Here is a 20,120-nt window from a genome sequence, read left to right as displayed (position 1 = left end):
TGGAGTTGACCATGAGTTCGGGATGCTCTGCCATTGCGTAAGTGGCTCTTCTTGTAGCTGCACTGGCTTGCCGTGTTCCAGTCTTGTGGGTGAAATGGCACAGCTTGGTGCAATGAACCAGGTCTGTGTGCAATGGGTGCAGGGCAGGGGTGTGGTGGAAGTACGTGTGAAGGCCATTTCACGCACGCTAACTATGACGAAGGACTTTTGAGTGTGGGATATGTACTCGTTCTCAAATCGGGCAGTGCGTAGTGTGGGAGACGGATGCAAATATTATCGTATCTGTCAGGGGGGCTGGCCACTTGCAAGTTCCTTCTTGGAGCAGCAGATGTGCTAGTGCAAGATAGCTCAGACAAACAACCTTTCATCCCTACAGTAACTTCTCCAGGTGCATTCATACAGGATGTGTACAAAGGCTGGTTGTGGGTGTTGTGGGATGTCTGCGACCCTGGTCATCATGGATGAGATGCCCAGCACGTGGCACATGGGCGGGTTCACTGTGTGTTACGTTGCCAAACAGCTGCTCCTCCCTCCCACGAGCCCCCAAACTTTTGTACGGTGCGCTGTTGTATCCCGTGCACTCCTACGGCCCACCATTGTAATGCCTATTCGCGCATGTTCTGCGGCATTCCAACCACACTGTGACACTGCAGTTTGGAGGTGGTGCATTCCACTTTACAACATCGACTGCTGCGACCCTTGTGGCGGCCACACCAGAACACAGAGACACACTTACTGCACGTCCTGTACACAGACATGTCCGAGACACCCCGTTCCCCTTGCCGGATAGGCAGAACCCTGCGCTGACCTGTGTACGCCGGACCAGCACACGCCGCTTGTGCATGCAGGAGGATGCGTGTGTAGCTACATGTTCAGGCTCACTGCCAACGCTGAGGTGACATGGTAACGTCCGCTGACACAGTGATGTTGCAGGGCCCGTGCCCATCATGCTAACACAATGACCACACGGACACACTTGCTCAGATGCGGGTTCGGGGGAGTTGGCGGTCCTGGGGTTGTTGCGATGAGTGTTGTGGACCTCATGGGTATCCGTGTATCATGCTCATTGACTCTATGGCACCTGTGGGTGTTTCGGTGGGGCTCTTGTCTGTGTTCCCTTTCATGTTGCAGGTAGTCATTCTGCTTAACACCAGCAGAAAGCAGGTGTAAAATCCCTGGTGCTAACGAGGCTTATCACCAGAATTTTTTCGCATCACAGTTGTTGTGAAAGTTGTGATGTGGTTTTTTTCGTGTACAGAAAAAAAATGAAATGGGTAGTATATCCCGTCAGGATCCAACACCTGACCCCCTATTCCCAATCAATATAAATACAATGACATTTCTTCATTGATTTTGTGTGTACACTGTAAGTGCACCCACTACCACAGTGCAATTCAATACAGGATTTTAGTATTTAGAATAAATCGCAAAGGTGCACCTTGTGTCTTTTTGCACGGGAGCGCCTACTCTGCTTTTCATTATCAGCATATTAATGCAACAAAACGTTGAGATAAATCTAACACACTATTCAGAAGCTGGTGCAAACTGTAGACATCACCAGTATTGCTGTGCTAACTGCCCCAAAATTTATTGAATTTTTTTTTTTCAAACTTTATTTTTTCGTAAACGTATATATAAAGGATAAACTAAATTTCACAAACTGAACACAAAACAACAAGGCGGAAGACTCCTGTCGGGACCATGAATGTCGACGACACAGCCTGGAAAATAAAGCACAAAATAAGGACGTGTGTAATGCGCATATCAAAGGAGTGAGACACAGAGAAGGAAAAAAAAGCCAGAGAGAAAAAGAGAGGGAAGGAAAGAAAGGGAGTGAGAAAGTGAGAAGGGAGATAGAGAAAGAGAAGGAAAGGAAGGAAGAGAGTGAGAGAGAGTGAAGAGAGGGAAGTGAGAGAGAGAGCGAGAGAGAGAGAGGGAGGGTGACAGAAAGAGAGAGAGATACTGCTGCCCCTGCGCATCCATGACCAAATAATTACCTGCTGCTACCGGAGTGTCTACCAGTGGGCACTCCACGTGCCCGTCAAAGCTCCGCGGCCCGGCAGATCTCACAGATGTCACTGAATCATGAATGGCGGAGACCACATCAGCTTCTCCGCTGCCCGGCAGATCTCACACACGTCGCTGAGTCCTCAGTCATCAATGGAGGAGACCACATCAGCTTTTGGTGCAGCTAACCCTGTGCAATGCAATTCAGCGCCATGTGGTGGTAGGCTGCTGACGGCCATACAACTTCGGGTGTGACTAACCCTGTGCAACTCAAGTCCGCGCCATGTGGTGGTAGACCCCTGATGGCCACATCAGCTTCGGGTGGTACTAACCCTGTGGAACTCAAGTCCGCGCACGTGGCAGTAGGCCCCTGACGGCCATACAGCTCAGGGTGCGACTAATCCTCTGAGCAACTTTTCATGGACTCTTTATAATTGAGACCCGTGGAGCCTCCGCCATTCAGTCACCACCGGCAATAAAGGATGTGACGTTGTCGATCCAATATATTTGCATGGTCACATGGCCTGTGACACATGTGGCGGATGGGTGTGGTGTGTGTGCAAATCTGCTCTCAGGGAGTGGCCGTGACATGATGACAACTAGACCACTGACCTGCACACCAACAGCGAGTACACCACGACAGGTAGCTATGTGGGGGGGGGGTGAAAATGTGTTTTCTCAATGGATTTTCCATAGGAAAATTTAGACAAGGCTACAGGTCAAACTGCTGAATGGAATTACGCCAAATTTGGCAGGGAGAAAGGTCTTGGTCCAGAAAGCGCACTTTCTCGCATCGAGTGAAAATATAAAAGAAAGGTCTCGGGGGCAATTTAATATACCGGAGCTCTGTTTCTACGAGATAACTCTTTCACCCTCCCTCTGCCCAACATCACCACTTTGCAGTTATGCCATTAGAAGCCAGTCTGTCAGCTCGCAGCGCTCTACCTTTGTGAGCTAGTACACTACTGTGCCTGTACCTCTGCGAGCTACTAAGCTGCTGTTCCTTTGGGAGTGGACGGCTCGTAGTACTGCGTCTGAGTTGAGTGGACGGCCCGCAGTTGGCCCTCTGCGAGCCTGGGTGCGAACTCTTCATAACTCACACTAAATAAGCATTGAAAAAACATTTTGTGATTCAGTCCGTCAGCTGGCATCTGTCCGAAGCATTTCTGAAAACATATCGCAGTTCTTTCTGTGAGAGATACCCCTTTCATGCTGCCTCTCCCCACATCAGCAGGTAACGCACCCTCTTCCCACATTGCCAACATACCCCCAACAACATTCTTGGGCCCGGAAGTGTCCCTGTGCGGTTGGACAAACAAGAATCTTAGTCATGTATAGGTTTACATATCAAACATTTTATTTAAAGAAAACAACAACAAATAAAACTGAAGGGAGTTTGGTGCTGTGGTCGCTGCCACGAAGTTGGGGTCACTGCCATTCAGGACTCAGGACACAGTTCCACATGTGGGATCAGCTTGTGTTGTACAGGGTTAGTGGCACCACGTGTCACCGGTCTTGCATATGGAAATATGCCTAACTGATCAAAGGGAGTCTGGTGCTGTGGTCGCTGCCACGGACTTGGGGTCACTGCCATTCAGGACTCAGGACACAGTTCCACACTTGGGATCGGCTTGTGTTGAACAGGGTTAGTGGCACCACGTGTCACCGGCTTCTGTTGAACAGGGTTAGTGACACTACGTGTCATGGCTTGTGTTGAACAGGGTTTGTGGCACCATGTGTCACGGCTTGTGTTGTACAGGGTTAGTGGCACCACGTGTCGCCGGCCTTGCATATGGAAATATGCCTAACTGATCAAAGGGAGTCTGGTGCTGTGGTCGCTGTCACAGACTTGGGGTCACTGCCATTCAGACTCAGGACACAGTTCCATATGTGGGATCGGCTTGTGTTGAACAGGGTTAGTGGCCCCACATGTCACAGGCTTCTGTTGAACAGGGTTAGTGGCACCACATGTTGCGGCTTGTGTTGAACAGGGTTAGTGGCACCACGTGTCGCCGGCTTGTGTTGAACAGGGTTAGTGGCACCATGTGTTGCGGCTTGCGTTGAATTCTGCCTCAATAACGCCACGTGGTGATGACTTGTGGTTCAGTGAGTTAGAAGTACCTTTGGCGCTGAGCGTATACATACCCTGCGATGATCCGTGGTCCGGGGGGCCGCACTCGGACCAATGTCTTTTGTCTATTGAATTCTGCCTCAATAAGGCCACGCGGCGTTGACTTGTGGTGCACTGAGTTAGTGGCACCTGAAGCACTCAGCGTGTGTGCACCCTGCGATGAGGCATCACCTGAGCGGGCTGCACTGGAAGAAATGTCTTTTGCCTACTAAATTCTGCCTTAATAAGTCCACGTGGCAATGACTTGTGGTGCAGTGAGTTAGTGGCACCTGAAGCACTCAGCGTGTGCGCACCCTGCAATAATGTGTGGTCCGGGCGGACCGCACTGGTAGCAATATCTTTACATGCATTGAAAGAATCTTCCTAGCAGTCAAAATCTCCAAGTAATTCCCTTTCAATCTGCCAAGGTTTGAAGAGTTTCAGAAGAGCTAAATAGAAAAACTCTCTCTTATCTGGAGTATCACAACTTAATTTCCTGTGATTAATCAAATTTCCTTTGGCATTCTTTACGTAGCATCCATCAGATCCAATTACAGCATATTTCCCTTCATTTATTTTTTCTGTAACATTTTTTCTAAAACAATAATGTTGCAGTATTTCATATAGACATATGTTTTCCAGGTATGGACTTCTATTTGGATAGTATGCGAGGAACAGAAATTGAGTTATCCACAACATATTGTATGTCCATATTTGCATTCCACATCTTCAAAATGACTGGATTGTAATCATTAATGTATTTCGACTCTTCTGTTCTTTTTATATTATAAGTATTTTTGGGTGATTTTCGAGTGATAGCATGCCTCACTGCTGACATAAAACTGTTCACTCTTCCTTGTGATGACTTATGGTGCACTGAGTTAGTAGTACCTTTGGCGCTCAGCGTGTACGTACCCTGCGATGATGTGTGGTCCGGGAGGGTCGCACTCGGACCGATGTCTTTTGTCTATTGAATTCTGCCTCAATAAGTCCACGTGGCGATGACTTATGGTGCACTGAGTTAGTATTACCTTTGGTGCTCAGCGTGTACATACCCTGTGATGATGCATGGTCCGGGGGAGCCGCACTCGGACCAATGTCTTTTGTCTATTGAATTCTACCTCAATTCGATTTTCGAGTGATAGTATGCCTCACTGCTGACATAAAACTGTTCACTCTTCCTTGCGATGACTTATGGTGCACTGAGATAGTAGTACCTTTGGCGCTTAGCATGAGCATGTGCGCAGCCTGCGATGATGCGTGGTCTGGGTGGGCCGCACTGGGTGCAATGTGTCTTGCCTACTGGACTGCGTCATCTGCAATCGCCACGCCATCTGAATTGTGAGCCCTGCTGTCCGCAGTGTAGATCAAAGGCAGTAGTCTGTACAGACATAAGTCTGCGGTGCTGTGCCGCTGGGTTCCCAGGGGGCCTGTGTCGAGACGGCCCGCGGTCATGGTGGCAGCCATGTGGCAGGGTGAGGGCCGCCACTCTGGCAGACGCTTTGGCCTTCCCAAAAGTGAATCACGCCCAAAGCCCCAGCCTTTTTATACATACTCCTACGCTGGAGTGCCGAACGTTAGACCAGCCCACTCCGCTTACGCTTCCAGGAGGGGACAACACAGCTACATGACCAAGATCTTCCCCATTGCCTGAGGTAACATGACTGCGTCCACTGTGCGCAACACTACAAGTATCAGTAGTATATATCCACATGGAGAGGTTTGTGCTTTGCATAGTGAGGTCTGTCCAGCACATCACCGCTACACTTGGTATTGTGTGCATTATTATTGATGGGTGACTTGACTCCTTCACACATACTTGGTTCCCACATCTCCCAACATTCAGCTATTGTGCGGCTGAGGGGCCATGGCATTTTGGGAAGGTCCGTTGTCCTGTTTTGCGCTGCCTCGGTGGTAGTAGGGGGGGTGGTCCGGGGGGGGAGGTCCTGGTGGTGGTGGCAGTGGGTGTTGTGGCCTTGTTGGGTGTCGGAGCTGCATGATCAGTAGCTGTATGACGTGTTGGTCTTTAGATGTGGCTGTGACTTGGGTCCAATTCACGCTGTAGATAGTCGACCTCCTTACACCAGTTAAAGGCTGATGTTAATTTCTTACTGCTAACTCGGATTATCGCCTGCTTTTTGGATCGCATTGCAGATGTGGCTGGTCGTTGAAAATATGGGGAAGTGGTGTTTTAGGTTTTTTTTTCATGGGAACGCATAATTTGCATATCATTACCGTTAGTTGCGGCTCTCATTTGTGGTGATTTTTTTGGCGGAAGGTATCGATGGAAAAGTGGTGAGATTTGCAGTTTTGACGAGGTTAAGAATGGGATGATAATTTAAAAACACAGAAGAAAAAGATAGATTTGATGACCATTATACAATTAGAAATTAGCATTTAAAAAACCTTTGAAATTCACTGAAAAAACCATAGGTTTCAGGCATGTTATAGTTAGAAAGTAGCATTTAAAAAACCATTGAAATTCACTGAAAAAGCTATAGGTTTCAGGCACATTATAGTTAGAAATTAGCTTTTAAAAAACCTTAGAAATTCACTGAAAAAACCACAGGTTTCAGGGACGTTATAGTTAGTTGGACATTTCACTCATACAAAACCATAGAAATTACCCTCTTATAGTTAGTTGAGCTAACTATAACTCGCGCCTCCGCAATGCACTACTGATGACGTCACATATTACATAATTCTTGACATGGTCAGTGACATCACTGATGACATTACCGGTGGTAAGTTTTAGCTGCCTTGTACTGGTGGACCACATTCTTAAGCAGGCCGGATCAGTAAGGATCCATTTTGACTCTGTAAATGTACTCCCACTTAGGTTTTTCTACCCCCCAGTCAACACTGGATTAAATAGTGAGACAGGACATAGATTACAACTGGTCTACCCGACTAGTACAGTGGCCCTGACTAATAGATATGAGGCACTAAGCTCACTAAATGCAAATGATTGACTTGGGGATGGTGACAGTGTGGAACTGGGAATAATCCCCTCAGTGGATGGATGTATGGTGTGTCCGACCACGGATTTGGGATTAAAATGTGTTGACCGTGGTTTAATGGTAAATTGTGCCACACCTACCAGTGATAGAGTCCAAACTATTTTGCCCAGGGAAGGGGACAATATGAGAAACGGGTCTGTTTTAAGCTTTACACTAATGGGGGAGTCCGCAGGGCGGAAAGGTGGTTTCCGGAGTCCCACAGTGGAACATGAGGACGGTGACTCACCAGTGAGTGACAGATTGCCAACAGGGAATCAGGACCCCAAAGAATTAAGTCTCGCAGTATCTGAGAACAAGATGGCAATCTTATTCTGGAATATTGCCGGACTAAGATCCAAAAGAGGGGATACCAACTGGGAGGCTTTTCTTGTTGCCCATCATGTTATAGCTTTACAGGAAACGTGGGAAGCTAAAGAAGGTTATCACCTGGATGGTTATCAATCATTCATTAAATTTGCAACTCCTTCCACAAAGTCTGAAACTACTATACAAAGCTGTATTAGTAGTGACAAGTTCCCCAAACATTTTAGCAGTAAGATTGGAGGGTGATAACTTGCCTACTATTTTAATGGTAAATTTTTATAATTCCTTCACCAGGAATGATGAATTAGAACATCTACTAGCATTATCAGGGTTCCTGGATGATTATGATGAACACAACAATTCCTTTTATTATTTGTTAGTGCTTGGGGATTTTAATATTCATGTTTGTCTCATGCAATGTTTACAGAATTTGGATTTTGAGGAAGACCCACACGGGAATATTCATTTCGAGCACACTAGGAGTGGGGTCTATCTGGAGAGTTTTTTATCGACATATTACTTGTTTGTCCCAGCACAAGGGGAAACTCAGCGCCCTGTCCCAACTTTTAATGGCCAAGGCAATGAGTCTACGATTGACTACATTTTAGTGTCATGTCTACTGAGGGACTCTCTAGGTCCTTTTAGTGTGGATCAGAGAGGCTTTAGTGATCATAATCTACTCACGTTGACTATTAATATCAGGGCACTAAATACTGAACTTGTACCATCCACTATTTTAAATTCTAATATAGTCTCCAAATGTCAAGGACGCAGGCTAAGGTGGGAGGTCATTACTCCTAGCGACTTTCTGGAAAACCTGAACATGAGTAATGCCGAGGACCTGGCAAAATGCCTAGGAGGAAATCCAGATCCATGGGAAATTCTGGATGCTTTTAATCGCATCACAGTACAGGTAACAGTTAATTTGACTAGGAAAAGTAAAATAAGGCCCAAGAAATTGAAAAATTGGTTTAACCAAGCCTGTAGTGACACCCATATGGCCCTTTTAGAAGTGCTTAAAGAACCTGGCAAGGATGCACAGAAGGTTGCGGAAGCAAGAAGGTCTTATAAAAAGGCTATTAAAAGTAGGAAAATTGAGTTAAAAGATATGGCCTGGGAGGAACTGACCAAAGTGAGTATTCTGAAAGTAGCACTCAATTTTGGAAAGTGATTAACAGTCCCTTGTTTAAAGAGACAGTAAACACTAATCAAGACTGCCTCATTCCACCAGATAAGTGGGTGGAGCATTACGGTGGCCTCTATGCTGGAATAAATAAATCATCTCTTGTGATTCAAAGTAAACCCACTCAGGTAGGAAAGATTAACTTCACAGAAGAGGAAGTGTTGGAGGCCATTGAGTCCACGGCACATGGGAAAGCACCCGGCCCCGATGGGGTGGCGGCAGATCTTTATAGGGCAGATCCGCATTTGTGGGAAAAGGTTTTAACTGCTGTGTTTAACGCAGTCACCATAGTGGGCTCCCCAGTGTCCTGGGGCAAAGCCGTTATTGTTCCTATATTTAAAAAGGGTTCAAGAGAGGATCCAGCGTGTTATCGGCCAATCTCTCTCCTGGACTCAGCAGCAAAAATCATGGGGAAAGTGGTCCTGGAGCGGCTGGCAAACTGGTTGGAAGAGAATGCAGTCATCTCAGACTTGCAGTTCGGGTTCAGAAAAGGAAGAGGTACTGTTGGGCAATGCCTCAACTTACACCTCCTCATAGGGAAGTACACGGTTGCAAAGCAGGGGGATTTACATCTAGCCTTTATGGATCTGTCCACTGCGTTCGACCTTGTAAACGGTCAGAAACTTTGGACTGCTCTGTCTGATATAGGTCTAGATCCCATACTGATATCCTTCCTAGCCGATCTTCATAAAGACACTAGTGCTGCTGTGCGTTACAATGAGAACGGGAGCTTGACGGACGCCTGGCCAGTAAATCGAGGGGTAAGGCAAGGATGTATCCTTGCTCCTCTGCTGTTCACACTTTATATAAACAAGTTGGGGGAAGCCTTAATTTCATCAAGTAAGGACATCCCGAGAGTGGGCCATAAAAAGATTCCTGCGATATTGTACGCAGATGATGCTGTGTTGGTAGCCAGGACGGCAAGAGGTTTACAATCACTTCTAGATTGTTTTATTAGTTTTATGGACTCTTTGGATTTGAAAACTAATTTTAAAAAATCACACGCTATGACGTTAGTCAGCAGTCGGGCGAAAAGGGCATCATTTGTCTGTAAAGGGAAGGAGCTAAGTAAAATACCTGCCTTCCCATACTTGGGTATTGTCTTTGACGATAGAAGATCGTGGGTAATGCAACGCTCATTGAAAAAAAACACATTAGTGAAGGCCACAGGGGCCCTGTTGGGCTTTGCTAAACGTTTAGGTTGCAAGCCAGTACCGGCCATCATGAAAATTTATAACGCCAAATGTTTGCCCATGGTGTTGTATGGGAGTGAGGTGTGGGGCTATACTAAATCTAGTGAGATCCAAATGGCAGAAAATGTCTTTTTTAGAAAAGTCCTATCGCTCCCTCAATCTGCAGCATCCTTTAACATTCATGAAGACTTGGGTGCTGGTTATATTTCTGACCAGTTTGCTGTGGCACCGATATTAGGATGGCTTAGAATCTGGTCACAGCAAGCTCCGAATCTAAATCAACTAATTATTCAGGACTGTCTGTCCTTGGACAAGGCCATGGCTATACCATGGATCCATTATATGAAAACTCAAATGGAGTCAATGGGTAGCCTTGATTTGTTTACAAACCCTAGGGCCTTAAGTAAAACCATGATTAAGGCAGTAAAATCTCAGTACTTAAATAGTTGATGGTCCTAAGGGAAGAGGAGGAATTGGCAAAACCATTGGTCAGAAACTTTGTTATGTTAAGCACAGGGAGAGAGATTCAGCCGTACTTAACATACATAAATAAGCCATTCCATGTGTTTGTTCTGCAAAGGTTCAAACACGGCATGCTCCCAAGGTTGCTATCTTCCCCCTGGGGGTATGCCAAAAGTGGGTCTTTAGGGCCTTGCCTGTGTGACAACAAATCAGACCAAAATGTCCTGCATATGATCTTTTTCTGCGAGTTCTATGTACTGCAGCGAAAGAAATGTATCCTGCCACTGCTAAGATGTTGTAATTTTGAACAGGTCAGACCAGCTCTGGTTTATTTACAAATGCTTGGGTCTTCTGCAATTTGTTTCGGGGTGGCGAGTTACATTATAGGGGCTGTGAGATGTCGTAAGAAAATGCTGCTACCCTAATCGCCCCCCTCTGCCTCTTCATGTCCGCAGTGTAACAGAAAGCTTTACTGTAACGACAACTGGATGCAATGATTTCTGAAATTTTTATAAAAAACAATTAATTTTCCATTGGGTGACAAACTTTTTATTGTGTTTTTGTACTTATCAATTGTATAGATCTTTACATTGTAATATATTTCGTTGTGTTAATTATGATACAGTAATGTGATTAATTGTGATAGGAATTTTACTGTGTATGCTTTGATGGTTTTAAAAATTTTTAACCGAATGAAGCCAATTTTTGACTTTTTTTTTACTTTTGACTTGACTTGACATCTCAAATTACATCACTGATGACAAAAGATGCCAACTTTAAACGTGAACATGCAAACTGGAAGTGTTTGTTCGCAGGCCTATTAACCTCATGACACAGGTATCTGGATGCTCTGCTTTCCTCCATGAATCTCCTGAATGGAGCCTGTGAGCTTCTTGTACGACCGGCAGTGGCACGCAGGTCAGGTGTCTAGCAGGTGGTGGTGCATGCTGCAGGTGCCCGCCAAGCAGAAAGTGAGTGATGGGCTACTTCATGACAAGTGACCCATGCAGTGTCAGTCTAGTCAACACCATCAAAGAATTTGAGAGGTCCATGCACTTGACTATGCTAAAGACCTGGCCAAACAGGGACAGTCAAGAATCAGAGCTAAAGTGGGCAGGATCTATTGCTAACTACGTTGACATGCTTTCCTAATTTTCCCAAAACAGTTCAATACTTTTGGTTGAAAAAACAACGGTTCCTGAATGGTTATGCTGACCTTGGATTGCCTTAGACTGAAAGGGAAGGCCGGTGTCTATAGACAGTGAAGCAAGGGAAGCAAAAGACGGAGCAAAAGACTTCTCTCCAGGATGCCTGCTATCTAACAAATGTAAATATGTGCAATCAGTTCATCAGCAAATCACAAGGCTGCTTTGGACCCAGTATAGACTTTTATCGATGGTGTCATTTGAAGCTTCATGATGACAGAGAGTTATTCTTCTTGAAAAGTACTGCAAGGGTGTTACTATTCCTGAAGTGTGTCCTTGTAATGGAAACCTACAAAAGGGCATTTGCACAAGATACAATCTGATTACTATTAGTAAAAAAAAGTAACTCTTGAAAGCATTGTTAGTACCTACACAATGAATATTTTTTCAGATTTTTCACCAGCCTATCTTATAATATGTATAACTTATGTTTTTTTAATTGAAAAAGAGGTACACATATATAATTAGGCAAAATTAATTATGTAAATATTAAACACTGAGAAAATGTCAATTTTTGCGTGATTACCCCCATTTTTGCCCAATTTTATTGCTGGATGTTAAACTCTGCACAATTGTGCACTGCTGTCCAGTGCTCAGTGAATGTGCTTTGACCCCTAGCAATTGACTAATGCCTGATTGCCTTATTTAACCCTCCTATCAGTTCAAAATATGTGGTGCAGAAAAAACACCTATGCTATAGAAATGTCATCACTTACTGTGTCAGCCAACATGGCTTCAGGCCTACCATTGTAGCCTGACTGATGCAGTGTAAAACGTGCAGTGCAACCTGTTAAAATAACCCCTTTAAACAGGAAAAAACATCAGCTTTAAATATTAGAAAGTCACCCCATGTGAGCCTTGAATCACACAATGTAGGGTGCATTGTATTTAAAAGTGATACAAGTAGACAATTAATATTACCATGTCCCTAAACTGACGAGGTGATAAAATGTATTTTCATTTTGGTGTGCTAAGCTATTGTATGTAGAAAACCAGAGTAAAGATTACAACACTAATACTGTATCTCTGGAATAGAACAAGCTAGGAAAATAGTTAATCCACTATTTTACTAGCTAATACAACACAAATTCAATGGTGAAGTTGGATAGTAATACATATTAAGTAAAAGTAACTTTTAGAGGTTACCTTTTTACCTTCCTGAACTGTCAGAAGGCTAGTTAGTATTTGCCTCTACCACCTCGCAGTCTGTGCTGAGCCCATGAAGAACCGTGAAAGAGGCATGAAAATCCTCCCGGGAGCACACAAAAGGCTGACCTAAATGGTCATAGATGACTCCTTTGGACTTAATAGAATGTGCATGGTGAGGGTTGCAGGCATTCTGTTGACACAACAGTGTGAATTCTTGTCGAGCAGGTCTGTTGAGTCACAAGTAACACTTTAGTGCACTTGAAAGGGTGAGAACAGCAAGCCGGGACAATATTTGTGTATTCCCTTTCTGATTGCTGAAGGACCCTACTTTTGTCTTTCCAGACTTCTGTGACTGGGTTTGTTGTGGGTACAATGCCTGCTTCAAATTGGATTTTAGAGTTAGATGTGTGAGGGCAGTATGATTATCATAGAACACCTTCCACTCACACCCACAGCCTTAAATCCGAAGTTTAGTGTGGCCAAAGACTTTGGACATTTTAGCGCTGGGAGGCCTTCTTGTAGCCATGTGCTTTATATATGCTCTTTTCATTTCATTTCATTTGCCCGGGCACATTGCATTTTAGGCCTGTTTGCAGTAAATCTAACAGGAACCACTTACAAAGTTGGTAGGCCAGGGCCTGGGAACAATTACTCCATTGTTCAGAAAGGAAGTAGGAGTGGCTTAGAGTGTCCCTCTACCTCCTCCTGGTGAACCCAACAAAGCCAGACACCCACTCAGCCTTTCTCAGAACACTGCTGGACTTGCAAAAGGATATCAGGTGGACTGAACCTGCAGCACTTGGCATCTGTGAGAAGTACCTGAGAATGTTGGACCCCCTTCCACTTGAAATCCCAGGAAGAAAGATCTCCAATGATCATAAAGCTGAGCCTCTGGGTCTCTCCAGGACCATAACAAATCTCAAAAGGACATTCCTCTAATGAATCCCAGCCGACCAGTGGCAACTGGACCTGGTTGTACTTTGCTGTTGCCCTCTGCCGGACACCCTGAGAATCTCTAAGTGCTCACTGGGAGGTTGTGCAGCCTTGGAAGTATAATCCTGTGGTTGATTGGGCACTAAAAGAAGTTTGGGAAATTATTCACAACTTTTGTCTGGCGTTCCAAAGCTTTAAGGGGACACACTACATAAAGTATCTGACCAGCAGTCCCATGTTATTGGATTGGATTTCAGGTTTGTCCCACATGGAGAAAAACTTTTCCTCAAAAAAATGACAAAGTCCCTTTTGAGATTAGGACTTAGAAACGTTTTGGAGCTTTCCTACTTCCTAGCCCTAGTGGAGCAAATCTACTTGATGTATCCGACCCACTCTCCAATGTGGCCAGCCTCAAATTGCGTCTATGCCCCGGTCTAAGGTGCCATAAAACCACAATGGGCATTTTGCACTTCTTGGAGCTGTTTTCGCTTAAATCTTTAAAAATTAATATCTGTGGTTATCCTTATTGTATTTTGTTGTTTTGGTTTCATTTAGCTTGTTAAATGTTCCTCTGCATTTTTAAATTGGAGTGGGATTTTTTTTATGTTGTGTTTCAACTGATTAACTGCCTTCTACATTTACTCTAAGTTATGCCTGCCTGCTCTGTGCCACCGATATCTGGGGTTGAACTCAGGTTTAAATTGCTGAAACCTTTGATTGGCTCTAACAAGAGAGTGACTTTATTACTTTTGGTGGACACAAATCCACCTCAACTAATAAGTACAGACGCCCATCCACTCTGACTAATTTCTCACAGATATTACATATTTTTTATGATTCTGGTAGAAACAGCAGCATACAGCAGTCCTCATATACAAGAGAGGAAAGAATTATTACAATTAACACATATTGACATTTCTAGTTCTGTAGCAGAGTATAGCATCTAAGTTTCAGACTATTCATTTTAGTCAGAAACCATTAAGCCTGCAATCTCATTAATGAGGGATTATTATTTGTTGCATGTGTTTTCTAGCTGGATTGTTAAATATATAGAACGTTCAAGGATTGTTATATCTACAAATTGTGACCACCATAACAAGCTAGTCGCCAGTAAGATTGAATCTTATTGCTTGTGTCAAAAATGTGTACAATATCAGCCAAGCTTGATTTTACATCTGAAAAAACCTGAGCTCATTCGACATCCCAATAAAAGTAATAGACATCTTAAATCGCCTTATAATGATGGGATTGTAAACGGGATACAGTGATTACTTGATTTGATTGACACTGGGTGAGTAAGTGATATGTTAGACCGATTATGCTCCATTTATTAACATTCAGGGGAAATACGATTAATGGATTTCTAAAGAGACAAAAAGAATATTCTAGTATCTATGTGCAAAATAGTGTGATATCTGTATGTATTTGAAATGTCCGGTGTGTGCAAATGGCAGCATATAGCCTTTAAAAAAAAAGTTGACCGACCATCAAGAGATCAGATTACAACCAATAAGTCAATAGCAGAATGATCAGAAAAAGAAAAAAGTTTTGAGGGATCCCCTCGTCATGCGCGCTTGCCCTCCCCATTATCTATGACTACGTGGGTAGTTGTTTGAGTATCCTTTAGGGTAATAGGGAATGTAATCGTGCTCATGCCTTTGTTTATTCTTTTCTCACTCTACATACGCACAATCAGATCAGATCAGTGACCACAAACCCTGAAGGATCAATACGAACTGTTGAATCATTTTCTCCACCTAGAGTTGTATTAATTAAAACCAGTAGTGACTGGGGAGGGGCTAAAGATAAAAAAATAAAACTTTCCTCTTCTCGTCTCTCCGGGTCGTCCCTCGCCGCCCTCGCCCCTCCGCTCCAGGTGGAAGAGGAAGCAGCCAGGCTCCCCTGACCAATCACAGAGATTTGTCTGAGCACCGTGGTTTCGCTCTCAGATGGGGAATGGGGGCCTGGGCATGTTCTCCATGCAGGCTGTAATACAGCCTGCAGGGAGAACATGCAAAGTGCGCATGACAGTTTGGCTCACCCGAGAGGGCCGGTCAAACAGTCATGCACACTTTACAGAGTGCCACCACTGCTTCCCCTGCTCTGAGAGCAAAGCTGCCCACCCTGCAAAGACGCAGGAACAAATAAAATGATAGTAATGTTGTAGTGATGGTAATGATGATCAAGTCCACGTAGGTTCTTGTAAGAATAAGTATTTATTGAGTAAGATGGTACAAGGTGGTAATTATAAGTATTAAGGTAAATCCATATGATAAAAACCCCACCAGGAGCTCTCACCTTCCAGCTCAGTCCCAAGCTCCCAACTGACTCCAGCTCAGAACCCAACATTCTAAATCTGTCATCATGCATAATCACATTCCAAATGATGACAGCAGTGAACATGCTGGAAAGCCAACACTACAAATGTCCAGATATTATCATTTTATTTTTCCTTCATTTCCACTGCTAAAAGCACTGGGCCGCCAATGATTAAAACATGTTGAACACTGAAAGTGTCTCCTAGGGCATCACTAACTGCCTAATTGTAAGCAGTTTCAGTAGTTGGAGACAGTACCTGCCTATTCCTCATGTGGTGTGCTCCAATTTGTGTCCTGTGCATGAACCTCACGGGTATGATACTTACAGCTATTGCTGTCCCAGGCGAACCCTTCTGAAGCTCCTCAGTGGAAGCATCACCATTTGTTGCATTCTCTCTGGAACTCACTTACCAACCTTGAAAGGAGAGCCTGATGCTTTGGCTCTCACTACTGCAGCCAACGATAATCCAGAAATGAATGTTGAATAGGAACTCTCAAGGAGCTCTGAGATCCTCCTCGGCTTTGGCACGGGTGTAACACAGACCCCTACAGCCTCTGTGGCACAGGGGACCCCCAATCTTCCAGGGGGACCTTTAGGTGGTCCCAAATCTGCTTGATATAGTAGACGCAGGGATCCCTCATCCCATTCTTTATGGGGTCCCCGTCCTGTTGAGATGCACCACTCGCTTCAGGGCACCAGTTTTCAGAGGAGAGCCTGGCTTTGGTGTTCAGTGAAAGGAGATCTGTTTGTCCAAACGCACTCTCCATGTGGTGGATATCCAGCTGTTGGTAGGTCTGCCAATCTGATGCCACTGGGGTCTGAACACAACACTTATTGGGGCAGGAGGGCCGAAAGCTTCTTCCATGAAAACCAGCATATTGTGTCCGGGAAGATAAAACTAACAGCACCCATTCAAAGCAACATTGAAGGGAGGGCCTGGAATAGAACAAAAAAATATTAATTACTACAACAATGCTCTACAATGCCATAAAAAATAGTTTCTTTTTCGAGTTTAATCTTTTCCAGCGTAGCGAGTCACCTGCCTGGTGCAATCATGGACAGTACAACACCCCTGTGATAACGCCGGATTCTCATCTTATCTTATCTTACCACTCCTAAGAATCCTCGGCCGACTGGACCTTTTTACCTGCTGTGAAGTGTAAAGGGGAGAAACCAATTTATGTGAGTTAACCCAGTGCACCAATCAATTCAGACTCTGAAGGATCACTGACTCCGAACTACATTTTAGGAGATTTATAACAAAGCCAAAAATAACTGAACATATAAGCACCTCATGACGAGGTTAAAGAAATACATAGGTACTAATACAAAGTTCATTCTACGCACCAATCTAATCCGGTGAAGCATAAAAAGAATAAGAAACTCCAAAAATATTAGACAAGCAATAACTGCTCCAACATCTAAATCAGTCTTCATGGATACCTGTGAAGAAATCCGTTAATCTGTCCCTACACTACCACTAAAGTGACATCCCTACTTAGCATCTCCCAAGGCCAAATTAAGAAAAAAGTGTCAGCTCGTGAAGACTTCCCAAAAAGTACACTCACGTTGTAAGGGTCAGTAGCCAAGGCTACAGATTCATTCTAAGTCTCCTTCCTCAATATCGATCCCTTCTACCCTCCAACGGCTCTCTGCTCGCAATCTGCCGCTCTACCCTCGGGGCACTATCCCTAATAAAAAAAATGCACAATATAGAGGACACGCCTCTGCAACACCTCCTCTGGATAAGCACCTCTCTTAGGTAATTTTCCACCAAAACTTGTACTTCGTCCAACGACGGGTGATATGTCCTTGGGTCCCAGGCTTCTTCCAATTATTGGCATTCCAGGATACAGTGTTTCAGCTCTCCTCTATACCTAACTCCTAAAACAAAAGGCATCTGTCTAACTAACGAAGACAGTGTCCTTGCACCTGCAACAGAAGCATGAGAACAGAATATCCTTGCAAGCGCATGAATTTCGCTGACTACCTCCAAATGAGAGCCTTTCCAGGGAAAGTACACTTCAGGCCTACAGAATTTAGCTAACATAAGAAACACGAATAGGCCTTTCATAGCAAAACGTGAACATTCATTTAGGCCTCTATACATCAAGAATTACACGAATCAATAAATGCTGCATCTGCGAGCACTACACTTCATCATGTTAAGGCTCAATTAATCATCTCTACATATCCAGACTTTAATATGGTCCCCTTTTAAATCTAATGCATTGCATTACACATAAGCTACTTCACTAAACATTTGCAGTGAATATCGAAAGTTATGCAATCACATTTATATGCGACCTTTACTTTCTCAGATGGCACAAACTAATTTTCTATCATTATATTCACACATGTCATTATTACCTCTACAATTCTAATAATCAAATTTAGTACAACACGTGATTATATGTGGGTGCGGACTATCCACGATTATGATGCACCCCTACAATTTTCAGGACCTCATGATGCTCTATCAGTTCCCCCCTTTGATGACTAGTGTCATCACAAAAATCACAACTCCCTGGAGAAAGAACCGCCCTAAACAGAGTTTTTTGTCACTCTTCCCTGTCCGAACTTCTCTAGGTTCTTGATATTCTGATAATGACTGTCCTGCACTCTAGCCATCCTTTTCTTTTGCTCCCTAAGGGACCTTTCAACTTATTGCGCGTTGTGCCACTTGTACCACTGATAAGCTCTAGCAAATCCCCACAAGCAAACCACACAAACCACAATGATAATGATGGGCTTCAGAATATAACCAAGAATACCTTTCCCCAAATTCGCAAACCAATTTCCCACTCTTCCAAAACCTTTACCAACCTTTTCCCAAACACCCTCTTCAGTCAGATCCTGGATCTCATGATGGATCACAGTGATGTTACTTTTATATTTCTCCAGATCTTTGCTGTTATCTGGTATATAAGTACAGCACTCTTGAACCATCAACATTTTACAGACTCCACCCTCTTTTGCCAATAAAACGTCTAAAGCAAGACGGTTCTGCATCACCATCGTCCTTATCGACAACATCTCTCCATCAACAAGTATCAACGACTTAGCTGTATTAGTCGACAACTTGTCAACAAAAGTCGCCAACTTCCTAATCTTCACATCATTCAGAATCACTCCCAAACTTGGTATTACTGCTCCATAGACATCTCCAATCACTTGCATCCCTCCTCGCTCTAGAATGCTTTTCACCTTCCAAAAGTTCTAATTCCTCTGCGTGGTAGATCTTGGGAAAAAGAATTCCTAAATAACAAGTACCAGCCCAATTTGCAGGCAATCTCACATAAGCATTTTTTCCACACACATAATATACTGTTGGCACCAGTTGTACAGGACCTTGCAAAAAGTTCTTTGCAGACTCTTCCATGGTGAAAACATGATCACACGTACTCTGTCCCACATAGACCTTATCATAATAGGTCTGTGCACGTTTCACACACAGCTTTCCCTTCTGCACTAGGTCCAATGCTATAGTGACACAGCTCCCCTTTGCTCTGTGAGCTCTCTCCTGCTCTGTCCAATCTACTGGACTTTCTCTGGTGTTCCGTGTTTGTGTTACCTGTCTATACCTATCTTCTACTTGGTCTACAAATTTCTTCTCTACACTTGTTAGTGAACAGGTCAGATTCTGTCTATGGACATAGGTTGTGTCTAACGTTGTAGTCGGTATGAAATACTTCCCAATCCAATCTTCCCACTTATAATAATCATACTTATTCAGATGCTTGTAAGCTGGTACCTCTGAAAGCACTGCATCGTAATTCGAAAAGTAGTTCTAATAATGGCCTCTCCCATAGAACATACTAACAAACTACATGAAATTCCATACGTCAGTGGAAGATGTTGATATTTAATACCCTCATCCACTGAGGCAGGCAACTGCATACACACATAACAATCTTTCGCATCCATTTCCTCCACATATTCATATAGCAGCTTGCCATACGCATTAAAATTAAAATCACCTCTAGACAAGTCTACATGCAATCTACGACTTCTACCTCATGTGGAATAGCAACTGACACTATAATAACTACAACTATTGAAACTATCACTACCCATATAAGTGTACCTATCATATATTTGGACATACGGTTCGGATTTCCAGCCTCCATTTTCGTTCAGCAAATGAACACTTAGAGTCCTCTCCTCTATCACAAGTCACTGTTTAACCAGTTCAACGCCACTTCGGAAGTGCTGGAAATTCCCTTTACAGTACTT

This window comes from Triturus cristatus, chromosome 5_1 (assembly GCF_964204655.1).
Source record: "Triturus cristatus chromosome 5_1, aTriCri1.1, whole genome shotgun sequence".
In the NCBI taxonomy this organism is placed as follows: domain Eukaryota; kingdom Metazoa; phylum Chordata; class Amphibia; order Caudata; family Salamandridae; genus Triturus; species Triturus cristatus.
Note: the sequence above shows the minus strand (reverse complement) of the source record.